Source organism: Melozone crissalis, unplaced genomic scaffold (assembly GCF_028551555.1).
Source record: "Melozone crissalis strain CALT ecotype California unplaced genomic scaffold, PUWL_Pcris_2 ptg000036l_1, whole genome shotgun sequence".
Taxonomy (NCBI): domain Eukaryota; kingdom Metazoa; phylum Chordata; class Aves; order Passeriformes; family Passerellidae; genus Melozone; species Melozone crissalis.
In genome coordinates, this window is record NW_026535814.1 from 8,337,365 (window position 1) to 8,355,340 (window position 17,976).

The 17,976-nt window shown below is 45.7% G+C and overlaps 1 pseudogene; it reads right to left on the minus strand.

Moving 5' to 3' along the window:
- Window positions 1–247: 247 nt before the first annotated feature.
- LOC128941474 (E3 ubiquitin-protein ligase BRE1A-like) lies at window positions 248–17,562 on the minus strand (annotated as a pseudogene).
- Between the last annotated feature and the right edge of the window lie 414 nt (window positions 17,563–17,976).

Here is a 17,976-nt window from a genome sequence, read left to right on the forward strand (position 1 = left end):
TGCAGCTCAGCTTCCATCCCACCAAGGCAGCGGCACGTTCCCACCTTGGCAGTGTGAAAGGGAGGGATGGGAAATTTCCTCTCAGGCACAAAGAACACACAAAAACGGGGGTAAGACCAAAGGGAGAAAGGAAGCAAGATCAAGAGTGTGTTTCTTTCGAGACCCTGAAGGCCGCTGCCAGGAGACACTGCAGCCCAGTCAGCAGAAGCTGAGAGGGAGGCTCAGCAGCAGCAGGGGCTCAGAGGCCTCAGCCGATGTCGATCCTGTGGGAGTCGCTGGCTCCGAAGGCCGCGCTGCACTTGGGGCACTTGCGCTGCCAGGGGCCGTAGCGCGGCCACACACACTCCAAGCAGAAAATGTGGAAGCACTTGGTGAGCACTGCATCCTTCTTGTGTGTGCTGCAGCACGGGCACGTCAGGCAGGCCTGCAACACACACACAGACACACACAGACAGACACGCTCAGACAGACACACTGATACACACAGACAGACACACACAGACTCACTCACATGCAGACACACACACACACACAGACACACACACAGACACAAAGACACAGACAGACAGACACACAGACACACACATGCACACACACACACAGACACACACACATGGACAGACTCATAGACACAAGACACACAGAGCTGTGAGGGGCCCTGCAGCCCAGCTGCTGTGCTCAGAGATGTCTCAACATGAAGGTCCTTCCAATCCCCAGAAGGACAATGTGGTTTCTCCAGTGCCAGAGTACAGACGAGAGATGTCAGATACTGGAAGTGTGCCTGCACACCTTCTGACTAAGGTAAAAAGGGAAGCTGAGGGACACAGATACTCACTTTGCAATCCTTGTTTTCCTCCATCAGGATCTCATCACAGCTGGGTACCATGTCAGGCTTCTTTGTGGTCTCCAGCCTTCTGCGCAACCCAGAAATATCTTCCTGCACAAAAACAGGAGACCAAGAGAAGGAGCAGTAAATTGTCTATCAGCTTCTTCAGGGACCAAAGAGGATATGCACCTGGCTAAGTCATGCCACCCATAGTTTCATCCTGTGTAATCCAAGAGGCAACATGTTCCTCTGATGCTACAAGTACTGTCAGTTATCAGGGGACAAAATCTGAAAGAGCCAAGACCTCATGAAGCCAAAATCAAACTGAAACTGGACACCAAGAGCAGTTCAGCTGAAACCCTCGGCAAGCTCAATGTACAAGAAGGACACCAAGGCAGACTGATCTTGAAGGAGTGTGCATAGGATATGTACCTCAGCCCTTTTGAAGTTGAACATCTCTTTCTCTCTAGTTACTCTGTTTTCCACAATCTCTTCCTGAAAATCATGTAACTTCTTCTGAGCCAGTTCTAGCTGGGCCTTCAGATCATCTGTAAGCTGGGCTGCATCCATGGCCTGAGAAAGAAAACCAGTATATAAGGACCAAACATAGAAGAACAGCTCTAGTGGCTTCTAGTCCCTTGTTATTACCTTATTATCAACAAGTTTTAATCATTTAGCTTCAAGATTCCTTTGGGCAGAGCCAAACCTTGGCATGCTGCAAAGCACATCACTTAGAAAAACACTAGTGATCATCCAAATCTCTTCTCAAGGTATTTTCAGCCTTCCAGCTTCAACATCTTCTCTATTAAATTGTTCAGAGGCAGTTCTATAGCTGAACTACACATAACTGCAAGATACCAATTTCTAACAATCTTCTCTCTTCACCAGCTCTCTTCTGACTTTATAATCAAATGCCCTAATACCACTAATTGTCATATTAAGCACAGGTGACTCTGCTGAATTCTCCCTAGCTCCTCCTCACAGTGATATTCCAGCTTTCCTTTTTGCCTGTTTTAATGTAATTTCTGCATTTCTACTAAACTTTAACAACAAAGGCAGCACAAGACTTAGTCTTATTTTACTGGTAACACACCTACTTTACTATCTTAGGAATTTTTTAAAAGTGTTCACACTCCCCACCTATATCTCCTTTTGCTTACCCCATCTTTGCTATAAAAGCTTTGACCCCAGTTCTTCTGGCTGCTGTCTTTTTCTTTACCAGAAAAACATATAACCTGCTTCTCCTTATCAAAACAAAACATCAGTCTCCAGTGCTTTAGTCATAATTTTCTCCAGGACTCCTCAGCCTTCTGATACACTCATCCAAAACTAGGGAATACCAGGTTCTGTAATGCCAGTGAGAGCTCAGAGCCTTCCCTGCCTCCCCAAGCTCCCCCTCACAGCCCAAGAGGAAAGGAAGGCCTCGCTCACCTTGTGTTTGTTTATTTCCAGGGCCTGTGTTTGCAGCCCCGTATTGGAATATGAATCCCAATATTATCAGTTAGATGGTGCCTGGGCCAGTCTGACCCTCGCTGCTGGGCCAAAGGCAGCAACTGTGGTGTAAATCACCCCAGAGATACCTTGGCTGCTGGAGGTTGCAGCTGGGCACTGAGCAAGTCCAGGCTTGTCAGGAACTCCGTTTACCTCAGGAGAGACAGCTTCTGGCGATGGTGAAGAGAAAAAGGAGAGGATTCCGCTGGAAGGTTTAATGTCCAGAAGTTTATTCCATGGTTACAGAGGTCTGGACGGGAGCAGCTGCTCCAGCAGAATGGACGAGCACATGGCCTGATCACCTTTTAATCTCTCGGGGCAGGGGGAGGGGAGGTACAGGTGAGCCACCCAACCAGGTGAGGGGGGCTGGGTCTCAGGGGGGGGACGACACCCAGACTGGCCAATGACCCCTGGGCATAGGGGCATCTTTTGAACTTGACCAACCACAGGACACCTCGCTGGAATGTTGAGCCTGATTGACAGGACTAACTCAGCATGGGGGCAAGGGGGAAGGGAGAGAGGTATAGGCACACCTGGGAAAGGGACCGGGAAGCTCAAGACACACCGCAACAGCCCCGTTCCAATGCTGCTCTGCAGTAAGTGTTCCCTCTCCTCCAGCTTCTGATCCACCTGCAGCTGGGCATCCATCTTGGAAAGGGACACAGAGGGAACAGAAGGAATGAATGAATGCATACTCTGTGGATTTTCAGAGCTGTCATTCAAGCTGCAGCTAAAACTATTCATGCTTCCCCATCACCAGGGAGCACATCTTCAGCTTGCCTTTTTCTCCCTGAACAGCTGCGCCTGTATCCAGAGAGCTGTACCCAGCTCTCTCTGGTCAACACTTTAAAAGTTAGCAGTCAAATATTTGGAACAAAGTCTTAATTTTTGGGCAATGGCTGAAAGACTTGCTGTAAGGCAGTGAAAAGTTCCACTTCTTTTGGCAACGTCTAGCAGTACCTCACCACCCTCTGAGTGAAGAATTTCTTTCTAACATCTAATATAAGCCTGCCCTCTTTCAGTTTAAAACCCCTGCCTCTTGTCCTGTAATTGTATGCTCACATAAAAAGTTCCTCTCCCTCATTTTCCTAAGCCCCCTTCAGGTACTGGAAGGCTGGAATGAAGTCTCCCCTGAGTCTTCTCCAAGCTGAACAGGCCCAGCTCTCTCCGCCTGTTCTTGTAGCAGAGGGGCTCATTTCTTCTCACCATCTTTACAGCCTCCTCTGGAGGAGGAGGAGCCCTCCAGAGGTCCATGTGTCTTTCCTGTGCTGAGGACCCCAGAAGAGCTGGATGAAACACTGCAGCTGGGCTCTCACAAGGGCAGAGCAGAGGGGCAGAATCCCCTCCCTCAGCCTGCTGCCCACGCTGCTTTGGATGCAGCCCAGGATGCAGTTGGCTTTCTGGGCTCCTAGCATGCGCCGCTGGGTCAGGTCCAGCCTCTCATCCAGCAGAATCCAAGAGTCCTTCTCTGCTCTGGTGCTCTCAGTGATTTCCTCTCCCAGCCTGTGCCCATGTCTGAGATAGTTCAGACTGAACCATGGTTTCCTGTAAGAACCAAAATGAGAGATGCAGGACTCCAAGCAGCTCTCCAAAATGCAGTTTATTCCATCCAAGACGTTACAGCAGTCCAGGGTTGTGGGTGACAGAGCCTGTGCCTACAGCTGTCAGCTCCAGCTGCAGGCAGGCCTGGAGACCCTTTGGTTTTGGTTACAATGCATTATATACTTTTCTTTGCTGAGCATCTTAATACAATAGAACCAATTTATACCTTAACTATTATCTATAGCCAATCATAACAACTATAATTACCATATTCATGTTACTAGTCTCCAATCACTAAAAGTTAGTATGTCACAGTTTAAGCTAGAAGTTGTTTTCAGTTTTCTTGCAGTGGAAATTCTGAGACCATTTTTCTACTTGTACCTTTGCTGACTTGTTTGCCTGTGCTATCTTTCTGCTTGGTAAAAACATCTTGTTTGAGGTGGGTTTATCCTTTGCTATAAGTCATAAAAACCTCTTCTAATTAACATACCCTTTGCCTCCTTGGTTATCCAGTAAGACTGGCTTAGCAATTCTTTTCTTCTGTGGGAAAAGGGCTGGCGTTGGTTTTCAGGGGCCTGTGGCCTGGAGTGGCTGCTGCCTGCAGAAATTCCAGATTGTGCAGGATGCCTCCCCGGCCCAAGCTGGCACCAGTGCCAACTCAGGCTGCTTTGACAGCAATAAGAAATGAATACTAATAGATGAAATTTGGGGAAAAACCCAACAGTTTATTAACAAGCAGAATGCCTGAAAAGCAAGAAAAAAGGCCAGTAGCTTCTAAATATCAAAGTGTCAGACCTCACCGTCCCCCCACTGGAACAAAGACCCAAAATTCCAGAGAAAAATCCCCCCAGGACATGCGTTACAAGATGGCACTGGTTTCTCCCTCAGGAAGAGCAGGAGCTATCATGGAGTAGTTCCAGCAGCAGATGAAAGTTCAGTGGCTTGTCCGGCATCGACTTTCTCCCAGTGCAGAGCTCTGTGGAGTGGGCACGGCAGGTGAAGCAGCTGGGCTGGAGCCCCTCAGTGTCTTTTCTCCCCTGTGTGGCTCAGCTCACAGACTCTCGGGCTGGGAGCGGGGCCGCTCCGCTTCTGCCAGCACCGTGTCCCTGGGCTTGGACATACAGATTTCTGTCAGGAGAGCCCTGCAGACTCTCCTGATACACATATCTTTCATACACATATGTGTATGAAAGATACACATATGTGTATGAAAGATACACATATCTTTCATAAAGGCCACAAAAACAACTACAAACTCTCTGCCTACAGCAGCTTTCAGAAAGGGCTGCACGAATTCCAGGACAGCTTAAAGTGAGAGGCAGAAGGCTTTTGTCTTGATCCTGCCTGCAGAATTCTTGATGATCTGATGCAATTTTATTCAGATGTAACATGAGAGCTGAGTTTTTATATTGAAATATTTCATGATGAGCGACAAGCCTTGGGAGCACAAGGTACAGGACTGACATGTGAAACCAAGAGCCTATCCTCCAAAATGACCTGCTTAACTGTCCATTTAATTACTCTTGTATTTATTCCACATTAATAAGCAAACCCAAGCTTTGCTTGGAGGTAAAACAGGCATGGGATACACTACAGTCCCTCGCAGGGTCACCAGGGCTAGCAGTGACAAAGCAGGCAATCTGCTTCATTGTGAACCACTACAGAGCTACATTGCCACTGTGTTTTTAAGTAGCATGGTACTATTAAGACCTTCTTTTCTGCATGAGATACAGAATGGAGGTCCCAAATGATTTTCATGCAAGCATGCAGCAAAGAAATGATCTGCTCTCCTAATGAAGCTTTGGCTTGGGCAATTACACTCTTCCCATTCATCTCTTGATGCAGACACTCCAGGTTTTCCCCCACACCCCTGCAAGGCTGACAGTGTCTGTTTCCCATTTACTCTTCTTCCCGAGAGCCAGTACAGTGGCTGCTTTGAAACTAAAAGCTCTGAGGTCTGGATATCATGAAGGAGCATGAAATGCTAATTAAGTGCTCACATTGGTAATCCCCAGCTCTGCTCTTCGCAGAGCTCTGAAGCAGCAGCAGGAGGATCATGCATCATGCATCATTGCTGTTTGTGGATGTTCATATTTCTTGGTGTGCAAGAGCAGTGGCTTTGAGGAGGGACAAGAATGTCCCTCTTCAACCAGTGGCTGTGCAAGGAGATGTGAAGTTTCACAGCCATTTTTAGGATATTTTAGAAAGATCTAAGAGACTATTGTGGCATGGAGCAGGCCCCTAATCTTGTCTCCAAAGAAATCCCCAAAGGACACATTCACTCTGCTGCTGATGGCAACCCCATAAGCTCATGGAGCAGTTTTCCCTGCAACATGCCACCCTGCCTGGGCTTTACTAGGCCAGGACTAGACCCATAGCTAAGCAAACACATGCAGGCACGTGACACGTAGAGTTTTTCCTACAGAAAACCCAATTAACCCATTCACATGCAGTGCCTTCTGTAACATCTGAAGCTGGCAGCCATGAGGATTTTGCTGTTAAAAGGTTACAGAATGCACTGGGCCCAGAAGTGTTTTTCCTAAGGCAAAGCAAATTGAAATGTGAAGTATAAAAGCTTCAAATTACTATGAAAGGAAACTGTAGAATAATTTCTGGAAAGGCAGCATTGTCAATGATCATGCAGCCCACCAATAGCTGGAGTGAAATACAGAATTGCTTGGTCCAGCTATGCAGGAATTCATTACCCTGGCAAGCACTGGTCCATGGGAACAAATGATCCCCTAGCTCTGGGCTGAATGGCACCCAGGCTGGAGTGTAAATAGATTGGAGGAACCCTTGTCACTCATTATTGGCCTCACAGTCCACTCATCTCTCAGCAAGCAAGTTGCAAACAACATAGTTAGACTGCTGTCCTGGGTGAATATACATACAGATGACTTTTCCAAAGCTGTGCATCATTTTCCAGTGAAATACACAACTTCATCTTACCTATGAAATTGTCATTGAAGACACCTGTGAGCCAGATCTGTGTGAGATGGTAAAGGAGCAAAGCTTTGCCATTTGGGCACACTCCTCTTGGTTTCTTTGCTCAGGCCTTTGGTGAGCACAGAATAAATCTACGTGGAAAACTTTTGACTGGACAGGATCTTTTGGGTCCATTGTCCCCCAAACATGTGAACAGGTGGTCCCGTTGTAATGCCAAGTAACAAAGAGCAGCACAAATGACACAAAGAAGCCATGGTGGAAGAGGAAGTGGAGCGGCCCAATGAGGAAAGCATGTGGTGAGACACTTGGCACATCGAGTGAGCTGCACTCCCATAACCTCTAGGCTAGCAGGTCCTGGTCTCACATTCTCCTTTTGGTTCATTTCAATTTTATTTATTTATCGAAAAGCAGGGCACCCCCAACCAGAGAATGATTGGCATCTGACTCCATTGATTCAGAAGGCTGAACAATTGCTTTATTAATAGTACATGATATTCCATTATACTATACTATATTAAAGAACACTATACTACAAAGAATACTAAAGAAAAACCTGTGACTGTCTGGAGACAGCCAGGATACAGCATTGACCCAATAGGCCAATTAATATGAACCACCATCACCGGAATCCAATTAGAAACTCAATTCAAGTAAACAGTCTTCCTAACACACTCCACATGTGCAAAACAACAGGAGCAGCAAGCAGAGATAAAAAATGTTTCCTCAACTTCTCTCTGTGCTTCTCCAGGAAAAATCCTCTGAGAGAGAATTATCTCTCTCTCTCTCTGTTCAGAGAATGTGAATGCCACATTTATTTAACTTTTTTAAATCATCAAAAAAAATACAATTAAAAATAAGTAATCAAAATTTCAAGATACAATGAAAGCACAGTTATTCAAAACTACAATTCTAAAAATCTGAACATAGGTACATCTGCAATTATAAAGCCTAACATATAAATTCTAATCTTCAAACAGTCTTCACACAGGCGGCAGCTTCTTCCTGTGCTTAGAGGAATGACAGCTCTTCCGACAGGATGCAAGGACTTCCTGGTGAAGAGACAACGGGAAGCGTGCAGAGAAAACTTCTTGGTAAGAGGGTAGCCAGTCAGGCCTGCAAAGTGGAAACACAAAGTGTAACAGAGGCTGCAATGTAAACCTAAAGCAGCTAAAGGTACATGTTTCATGGGATACATATCCTGGAAACTTATAAATATTTGCTCAGGGAAACATGCCCCTGATGGCAGACACTTAAGGCAAGCCAGGGGAAAACCCTGCCCCACTTTCCAGGAGATACCACAAGAACAGCCTGGCCTCTGGGCTGCCCTGGGACAGCAGGGAGCCCAGAGCCCTGTGCTCTCCAGGAATGCCTCAGATGCACATGCACCCTCCTGCTCCTCTCCCTGCCCCACAGCTCAGCAGCCCTACAGCTCCAGGGCCACTGGCAGCAGCACAGCTCCTTGCAGGGGGTACATGCAGGGCACAGCTGTTCCTTGGCAATGTGCACAGCCTCTCTGGGCTGCCACAAAACCCCTCCTCCCAGCAGAGAGCAGCCCAGCTCCCACCTGACCTCTGTGTGAGGCTGATCCATGCTCACAAGGGAAGAAGTGAGTTAGGTGAACTCCCATCTTTACAATCAATCCATCTAATGGATGAGGCATCCAAGGGGTTTTTTACTATTCAGAAGATCACTCTGTTTTTATTTTTCATGAAACTAGCTTCACTAGAATTCTTCTGAACTGTATGGAGCTGGCAAGCCAAGAGAGAAAGCTTCTACAACTTTGCCTATGTGTTGCTCCTTGCTCATCTACTACTTTGAAATCCCTTTCCTTCTAAACTATTGTCAATCCACAGTGGTCTCTAGAGTTCGACAATTACACCTAGGAAGTGATTGCTTTCCAAAGCAAGTGTTCATGGCCTTTGTTTCTGTAACTCCCACTCAGTTCTGGGTTGGGTTTTATGGGTTCATTGCATTTATTTCTCTTCACAACAAGGGAAGTGCTGGCACATAAGCAATGGCACCTTATGCTGGAAGAAGCTTTGCAATCCATATTACATATCCACAGGGTTCAAGGAGTCTGTATCTGCAGGGAAAAAAACTGGCCATCCAATTGCAAATTGCCACTTTTGCTCTGCTTCATTGTAGCATGGGGGGTTTTTTCCTGCTTTCTTTCCTGCAGAGACACCAAAACCAACATAAAATATGACCTACCTCAAAAATTTCTGCTCTTGGCTAATACTGACAATTCAAAATTTTCTTAACAGAAATAGCAGAGGGCAGGTCATTCTAAAATACTATCCAACTGAGCTGTTAATATTTAGGGAATTAATTTTTAAATGGTTTCGCAAAGGATAAAATCATGTGGCATCCGAGCCGTTAGAGAGCTTAAAACTATCTTAAAACTGGATTTCTTTCCCTCTGAAGAATGTCTTGATCAGGATTAAAAGAGAGACAGCTAAGGATTAATGAGATAGTTCATTCCTGATCCAGAATTAATCCAGCAAAATTGGCAATTCCTTTGATGAGCAATACTACTCCCTACCAGAATTAAGCATTCCAGCTGCAGATCAGCAATGAAGAAGTCAATCCAAGGGGGCCATACCCAGGAATTGGCAGAATTAAGGAACCAGAGGATGTGATCGCTTTTTCTGCATCAGCAGAATTATTTCTTCAAGTCTCATCTCTCCTGTCATTACCAGCCCACAGATGCCAAAGGAACAACAACTGTGTCAATGAGGCTTTCAACTTGAAAACGGTGCCTGACCCAGAGGCACCAGACCCAGAATTTTGTCTGGCACAATTCCACTTGGCAGCAATCAGACAAGGCAGGGTCAGGGACAAGGCAGAAGGCATCTCCTGCCCCAACCTCACCCTGCAACACTGACACAGGCAGAGACAGCCAGGGAAGAGATTTGTCACTGTGAACCTGCCATAGGTGGCTTTGGGCTTGTGCTGTCAGAGGATGACAAACTCACACCTTGCCTAGGCTGCATCCATTTGGAGGTCTCCTTCTCCTACACTGGAAAAGTCAAATAGACTTTGTATCATAGGAGGTTTCCTTATTCCTCCTAGTTCAAAACCAGGCAATATCCATGAACCTCCATCACATCTCAGAGGGTTCAGCTCAAAAACAGTCCAAAGGAAAGGTTTTCTGCTTCAAAAGCAGGAGGAAGGAGTGGGAAAATTTCTCATTTCCTGCTAAATGCCTTCCTTTTCTCTATTAATTTTGAAACTAGAAAGGCTGCAGGGAGATAAAAGGCATGTGCAGGATGGAGAGGAATATTTCGTTCTCCTTCACAGCATTTACAGGACACCAAGGTACCCCTCCTTGAGGCAGACCAGGGGGAAAATCCTGACCCACTTCCCCAGAACTACCAGAAGAACAGCCTGGCCTCTGGGCTGCCCTGGGACACCCACCCCAACTCCATCCCCTTCCATTCCCTTCCCAAGGGCAGCGAGCCCTAAGCCCAGCCAAGCTAGGCCTGAGGCTTTCACACTGTCTAGGATATAGACCCTTTCCAAAGCTACTTTTCAAGGCCTTTATTTCTGTAATTCACACTAAGTTCTGGGTTGCAGCTTGTTGGTGTGGGATTCGGTTTCTTTCTCTTCACATCAAACAAAGTGCTGGGACACAAACAATGGCACCGGGCAGTGGAAGTAAAAGCAGCTTTGCATTCCCCAGTAGATGACCCCGAGAATTCAGCTGGCTGAGAGCTGTAGGGAACAAATTCACCATACAAATGTTCCTCTTTTGCTCTGCTTGATTGTTCCAGGCGTTTTTCCTGCTTTCTTTATTCCAGAGACAGCCAAACCTTACATAAACATGATCTGCCTCAAAATATTTCTGATTCTGGCAGTTCCTGACAATTCTAAATTTCCTTAATGGAAATAGCACAGGGCAAGTCATTCTAAAATGAGCGGATAAAACTAATCCTGCTTTATTTGGGAGAACTAAGCCTGAACCATGGGACCTGAGGTCTGATCCCTTTTTCTGCATCCACAAAATTATTTCTTCAAGTCTCATCTCTCCTATCTGTTCAAAGAGGCTTTGCACCCTGCATCAGATCTCCCCAGTGTTTAGTGGGCCGATATGATCATTGTATCTGTAAGGGTGTAAACTTTCTTCTATATCAAAACTTGCCTCCTTATCTATTCCTTCATCCAACTCTACATTTAAAAATCATTCCGCTAAGCATACACGTCTGTGAAACTTTCTTGTCAAACTGTCAACCCTCCCAACAGTTTCCAACTCCTCCTGCTTGTTACCAGTATATACAGCTATAGGTAGAATATACAGGCAGAAGTACTATTCCAACAGGAAAAGAACTTTCCACTTTTCCTCACCCATCTGCTCTCCATAGCAGTGAACCCGTAGGACATTGTAATGCCCATACAGCAGCTTCTGTTTCCTACAATGACAGGCCCCTTTGAATCCTGATGCATTCCCAGGCTGGTAAGAGGAACACACCATCCTGGACTGTTTCTGGTGAGGACAGTTAATTCTCTTCAGAGTAGCTCACATGCTGCTGTGTTTTGCATTTTGGAGCAAAACACTGTGAGTAACACAGCACTGTTTTAGCTGCTGCTGAGCAGTATTTACACAGCATCCAAAACCTTCTGCATCTCATGCTGCCCACCAGCAGGTAGGCTGAGGGTGCCCAAGAAGCTGGGATGCCACACAGCCAGGACAGCTGATCCAGCTGGCCCAAGGGGTGTTCCACACCCTACAATGCTGTGCTCAGCAATAATAGCTGGTGGAAAGGAAGCAGTGGGAGGATGCTCAGAGCTGCAGCATTTAATAACTGTAAGGCCTGATGAAGCCCTGCCTTCCTGGAGATGGCTCCTGCCTGCCCCAGGAAGTAATCAATTAATTAATTTCTTGTTTCGCTTGTAGAGACATCTCTGCTTTAACTGTTAAACTGCCTTTATTCAGCTCACCTGTTCTCTCACTTTGTCCCTTCTGATTCTCTCCTCGTTCCCTCAGTGGGGGAGAGAGCAAACAATTGTGTGCAGATAACCCACATCTCCATCTCCCCACTATCTCTCTTGTCCTCTCTCCTTTTTCCCTATGACCTGTGTTTTCAGTGTCAAAACTTCCTCTGCCAGCTCCTCCTTTTCCTCTTTCAGCAGCTTATGGATCTGGGTGGACTTGATACATTCTGACATCAGCTTGAAGTTGGCATCATCCTTCTTCCGCAGCTGCTACATCAGGCAGATGTTCTGCTCTTGCATGTCTTCAAAGGCTTGGCCTGTGACATCCATTTCTGACAGCAAGGCCTCTTCCTCCTGCAAAAGAATCACAGGCTCTGGCTGAACTGTGCTCTGGTACCCCTAGAGTGAGCCTAAACATTTTATTCAGAGACAGAGACACCAGACCTAGCGAAGATGAAGGAAGATTCTCAGTGTCAGGGAACACCGAGAATCCCAAAGACCAGAAAAATGTATTCCCTACAAGTCTGCGCCGCAGCAAAGATAGTCTGAATTTGAAGGTGCAGAGAAAAGATGGTCACCTGTCACTTGTCTAGCAGAATCAGGTTTGACACAGTCGTTGCCAGAGCTGGGTAGAAACTAACACCCAATTCCCAGCAGCTGAACAGCTGTCAGATACACCAGGGCAAAAATTCTACATGTGCACAGCTTTACAGCTTCCAACTAACAGGCTGCCAAGCTCCTTAAACTCACTTTGGCCACTTCAGCATTGACAAGATAGAGCAGTTCTGTTCTACAATAACAAGAATCCAAGTTCTAAGAAAGTACATGCCAATTAATTGGCTTGCCTCTATCCTGCTGAGGCGGTTCTGCTCTCTCATTGGACTGAGCCTTTTTTAGCAGAAGGTATGTACCACTTCCATGCAAATATATTCACTAAACGAACTGAGGAGCTAATAAATCTTAAAAATAAATTGTAATCTCTTCCCTTAATGGCTGATAAAGCCAATTCTCCTCTGTGTGCTTCACCAAGGCCACATGTTTAACTGTTTATTTAATATTTAATTGTTATTAAACATTTCCCACCATGGCCTGCCTGTGATATTCCAGCGCTGAGGGTGGAGGGGGTTATTTTGCTGGTGGTTCTTCTGCTTGCTCAGTTTTCTTCCTTTTTGGTAAACAAGCACCAAACTCCCATCTCTGGCCCATACAGATATAAATTCCTTCTCTCTTCCTGGACGTAACCTGAAGGCAGCTCCTCCAGTTGCCCCAGCCAAAAGAGGAATTTTTCATCAGGAATTTCTCACCTGCTTAGCCGTGTCAAGTTTCTTCTGTAAATATTCAATCTGTTCTTCCACTGCTCAGATCTCGTGGAGAGCATCCTCATCAGCCATCTTCTTACTCTCCTTTTTTTCCTTGTCTTCCAATTCTTCCACCCTCTGCCTCAGTTCTTCAAGCTACGAGAACCAACCAGAAACAACACTAAGCTCAAGGACATGCACTGAGCATTGTTCAGAGCCTGTTTTCTCCAAAATTATCTGAAACACTCAGGACTGCCTTCAAAGCATGGCAAGAAAACCCCAGGTTCTTTTGACAGAGTATTACAGGCAGAGGTACCATTGAAATGGGCTGTAGGCCCAAGATCTTGACTTCCACACCTTTGAAAATTTCACAGCATCTTTTATCAGAGTAGGAACATCAGTCTCCTGCAATTGTACACGCATAGATATGTGCTCAGCGAGTATCTGCTCCTTCAAGGCCATCTGGTCAAGGACCTTCTTCCATACAAGGAGGAGATAACAGGAAAAAGAGGTAAAATAAAACATACAGAGATGCAAACTTGGCAGACAAATGGTAAGGGAGGCAGTGAGAAGAATGAAACCTGGTCAGTCACACTAACTGTTGAGAGCACATGAGAGTGTGAAAATGTTTACTCCATGAAGGTTATCTGAGTGTGGGAGAAGGAGAAAGCCCAAAACAAAATATACAGAGACACAAACCTGACAAAAAAACCCACAGATACAAAGAGGGGAAGCAAACCTCTCCAGTCACAACAGCTTCCAAGAAACTACAGGAACCACCTCCGAGAAGATCAGCTGGGACTTTGTAACTGATGACACTGTAAAGCAGGAATGGCTCCTGAACTGGGACAGCTGTGGCAATCAAGAGCTGCTCAAATCCAGAAGCAATGTATAGGGAAATGGAGCCCAAGGATGAACAAATTGGGGTTAGACAGAGAAGGGTATAAAAGGAGCCAGTCTCATGGGAAATATGGGCAGTCAGTACACAGTTGTCCGGCTCAGCCTTGCCCACAATCATCACAGCCTGTCCTGTCCTAGCTTCTTGTATCTTTTACTAAGTATTGCCATGTAGTCTAAGTCTTTACCCCATGTGTGTGTGCTGCACAGAGGAAGTGCTGCCTATAGGTGAGGCCTGCTTGTGAACAAGGCAAGAGGGGCTTGGAACCACAGGGGTTCCTTTCTCTCTTTCCCCATTGGCTGAGGTACTTGAGAGGGACAGACTCCCTGATACGCCTGATACCAAAAATTCCTCTCTAATGGATAACCCTCCCTTTTCACTTTTAATTCTTACGGAATTTAGGAGTTTTTCTTCCCCATTATTTCTTTCATCTTTCAATGTCTAATTTCATTTATCAGCAAACATGAAGTTCATTTGTAAAGGCAAATATCTTTTTCCATTATCAACCAGTGGAATCCTTCCCATTGGTTTTTTTATCTCCCAGTGCTAGTTTTATCCACCAGCAGACCCACAGCTTGTTTGTAAAGACAAATCCACTACTCCTCTCAATATGGAGTCATCCTTGGGTCATCTTATCCTGGTAACCTAAAACAGCAGCTGAATATAGGCTGGAAAAGAAACATGTTTAGGCACGTGGGATGAAATGCAAGAAGTAGGCTGGAGATAGCTACCCTAACAATAAGATACAAACTATCCACCTCTTCTTTGGGAACCATGTAGGACTGGGAACACAGCTGTGTCCTCTATTAATAACCTGCTGCTGTGAACTTCTATCCTACTGTTATGACACCAATAAATCAACATTACTTGACCCACACCATGAAGTATCTTCTTTGGTAATTCATGCTTTAGGCTACTGCACTGACCACATCACAATCAGATACAGAGGGTGTCAAGAAACTCTCTTGGTTCCAAATTCCAGTGATACTGATCCCATAAAAGCAAGAACATGTAAACACCCCAGGCTTGGGCACTGTTCACACAGGAAAGGGAGAAACAGCAACTCTTACTTGAGCTCAGCCTTCAGCTGCTTGATCACTTCAGCCTCCTTCTTTCTTCCATCTTTATGCTTTCCTTTCTCCTCCTTTTTGGACTCTCCTTCTTTGATTCCTTCTGCTTCTTCTTTTCCTGTTTGCACTCCTTTTCCTTCTCTTTCTTTTTTTTCTCGTTCTCTTTCTCCTTCTCCTTTTCCTTCTCTTGTTTCCTCTCCCTTTCCCGTCTCTCCTGCTCCCGTTCCTCTTCATCTCGCCTGGCCTTCATCTCATTAACATTTTCAGAAGCAGCCCTGGGAACAGTCACTTGGGCAGAAGGATCATCAGGCTCCTGCTTGATCTCTGCAGGTTTCTCCCTTGTGTCTTCAGCACTGGACTGGGACTGGAGGAGAGCACTGCCACTGCAAGAGCAGATCTGGCGTGGAACAGCAAGAGAGATGACCAAGAAAACAAATGTTAAAGTTCTTAGCCAGGAGTGTTCCTCACCCCCTTCTCCCTTGTCTTCCCAGATCCATGCTTCCATGCTCCCTTTTCATGGAGCGCTACACAGCTACAAAGGAAAAGCATTCATTTGGTCAAAGGAAGCAGCAGACTGCAGAACTCCACAGAAAATTTCACTGCATCCTGCACAGCATATCAGAAAGGTTGGTACTCCTGGCAAGGGTGACAGCATTCCCCCTTCTCCTAAGCCTTTCCCCTCTTTTCTGGCATTTTCTGCTGTGTTACCTTGCTCAGGCCAGACTGGGCCTCTCTCAGTTTGCGCTTGTATCTCAGCACCTCTCCCTTCAGTGGTGGTTGTGATTCTGGAGGCTGCTGATGAGGTGACGCATCTTCCGATTAATGGGCCCTGCAAAAACAGAAACACCTCTGCAACAAACCACACTTCTGCAAACCTTCTTGAGGATTGTCATGGAGATGGAGAACAAGCTAAGTGACAATGACAAAGAACAAAATAAGACTGTTATCATTCTGCCACATAACAGAGCAACACTTTCGTTTGAAAAGAAATCATGCCAGTTTTACACCCAACCATGGCCTCCCAAGAAAACAGGTGAAGAGCTTTGGTTTTTGAGATGAAGAGACCTGCCAGAACAAGTATTTAACAGTAACAAAGAAACAACCCAGATGTTCTAGTGCACTGTAGCCCCTAAAGGGCAGTATGGGTGAGGTAGTGGTCATTCTTAAGCACAGCACAACTCCATACCTTCTTGCTCACTGACAGCCTTGGACCTGCCATAAACAATAATCACCTCATCAACAAAGATGGACACATAGAAAAGTGAGAGAATAGAGAAAGTGCACGTGCAAGTAGGCATTATAGTAGCCTTCTACCAGTAAGACATAACAACTAAAAGGAAATTAACAAAAAAGAAGTACAGAATCTGAATCCTCCTTATAAAGACAGTGAGCAAACTATTGTGGACTAGCAGCAGTGAAACAGACACATATATACATGCATTCACCTTAAAAGTAATTAGGAGGGAAAAAAAATGTTGTAACCTGAAGGCCACTTATCTTTAAACAAACTCATGCAGATAAACAGAATTCAGAGGTGCCTCAAGACAGTTTCCAGCATCAGATCTCTGGATTTAGGTTATGGGGATATTTCTTATAACTGGCACTGACCACTAAGAGGAAATTTGGATTATTCTCCCCACCATATATTTATATACCACAGCATCACAGCTTATAGCGTTACCATCTTTAAAACATCACAAACCCACAGGCTGTTTCCTATCTATCCGTCCCCCACAGTGGGAAAGACAGAAATTCTTTGACTCTTTCAAGAGCCTCTCTCACCACACAAGTTCCCTGATTGTTCTGTTCTCTAGTTCCACTTGCACAGGGCATGGGGAAGGTGGAGGAGGGATCACTACTTGTAAAGAGATGAATACAGTTTTAACCAGACATGGTTAAAATGGACTCAAAGATCAGAACAGGACACGGACAGGAAACCATTACAATTTCCAACGGTGGCCACGCGGTGTCACCAACGCACTGAGCTGCAAGTGGAGCCACAGACCCGCTCAATTGTACCTGGAGTAAAGAGCAGGCTCAGAACAGACACTGCAATGAGGTTTTCTGCACACACAGCACCGCAAAGCTGAGGGCAGCCCATCCCACAAAGTTACAGATGTCTCACCTTGAGCTTTTCATTCTGTGTTGTTACTTCCTCAAGATCATTTGTGGCACAGGACCTAACAATTATCTAAAATAAGTATCTAAATTCTGCTCAATTTGTGGGCCTTGTTCTCCTTGAACGTATTCTTCCCCTTGACCACAACTAAGCTCCTGACCTCATCTTGTGGGCATTAATGGTGATTGTTCCCCCACAAAGGCTGCTCCCAGCTCCATACACCTGGTAGCCTCTGGAATTTACTTGCAAAAAATGCAAAAGATTTCTTCAAGACCCAATGAAACACCTACAAGAATAATGCAGCAGGTCCAAGACCGAAGAAGGAATGCTGCAGGTTCTCAGCTCTCCCAGCAATGTCTCAGAGAGGATGTCACACACCCATCCAACACCCTTCCCACTTCCCAGGTCTCCTGGCCAGCGCCTTACTCGTTCCAGGACATCGCCAGGTGGTGGTTGAGCCTCTGCTCTCTCTGATCTCTCATTGACAAGATCTCTTGCAGATCTTGTCAATGTCCCACTGAAGGTCATCAATCATGGTCTCCAGGACAGACACTCAGGATTCTGCTGTCTCCACCCTCTCCTGCAGCTTGGAGAACTGCAATCAAAGGAGTGCTTCAGCCAGCACTTTGCATAGAGCCAACTTTTCCTGATGCTGCTCAGAAGTAATTTTTCTCTTATCCATCATGTACTTTTCATCTTTTGTGGGGTGACAGACTATTCCATGAACTGCCCCAAATTTTACACTGGCCAAATCCCAAGACGGCAACAAAAATAAGACAAAACTGAAAAAGGAGAAAGAGCAGGAAGCTGGTAATATCTGGCAGAATACAGATGCAGCCATCTCAGCTAATTTA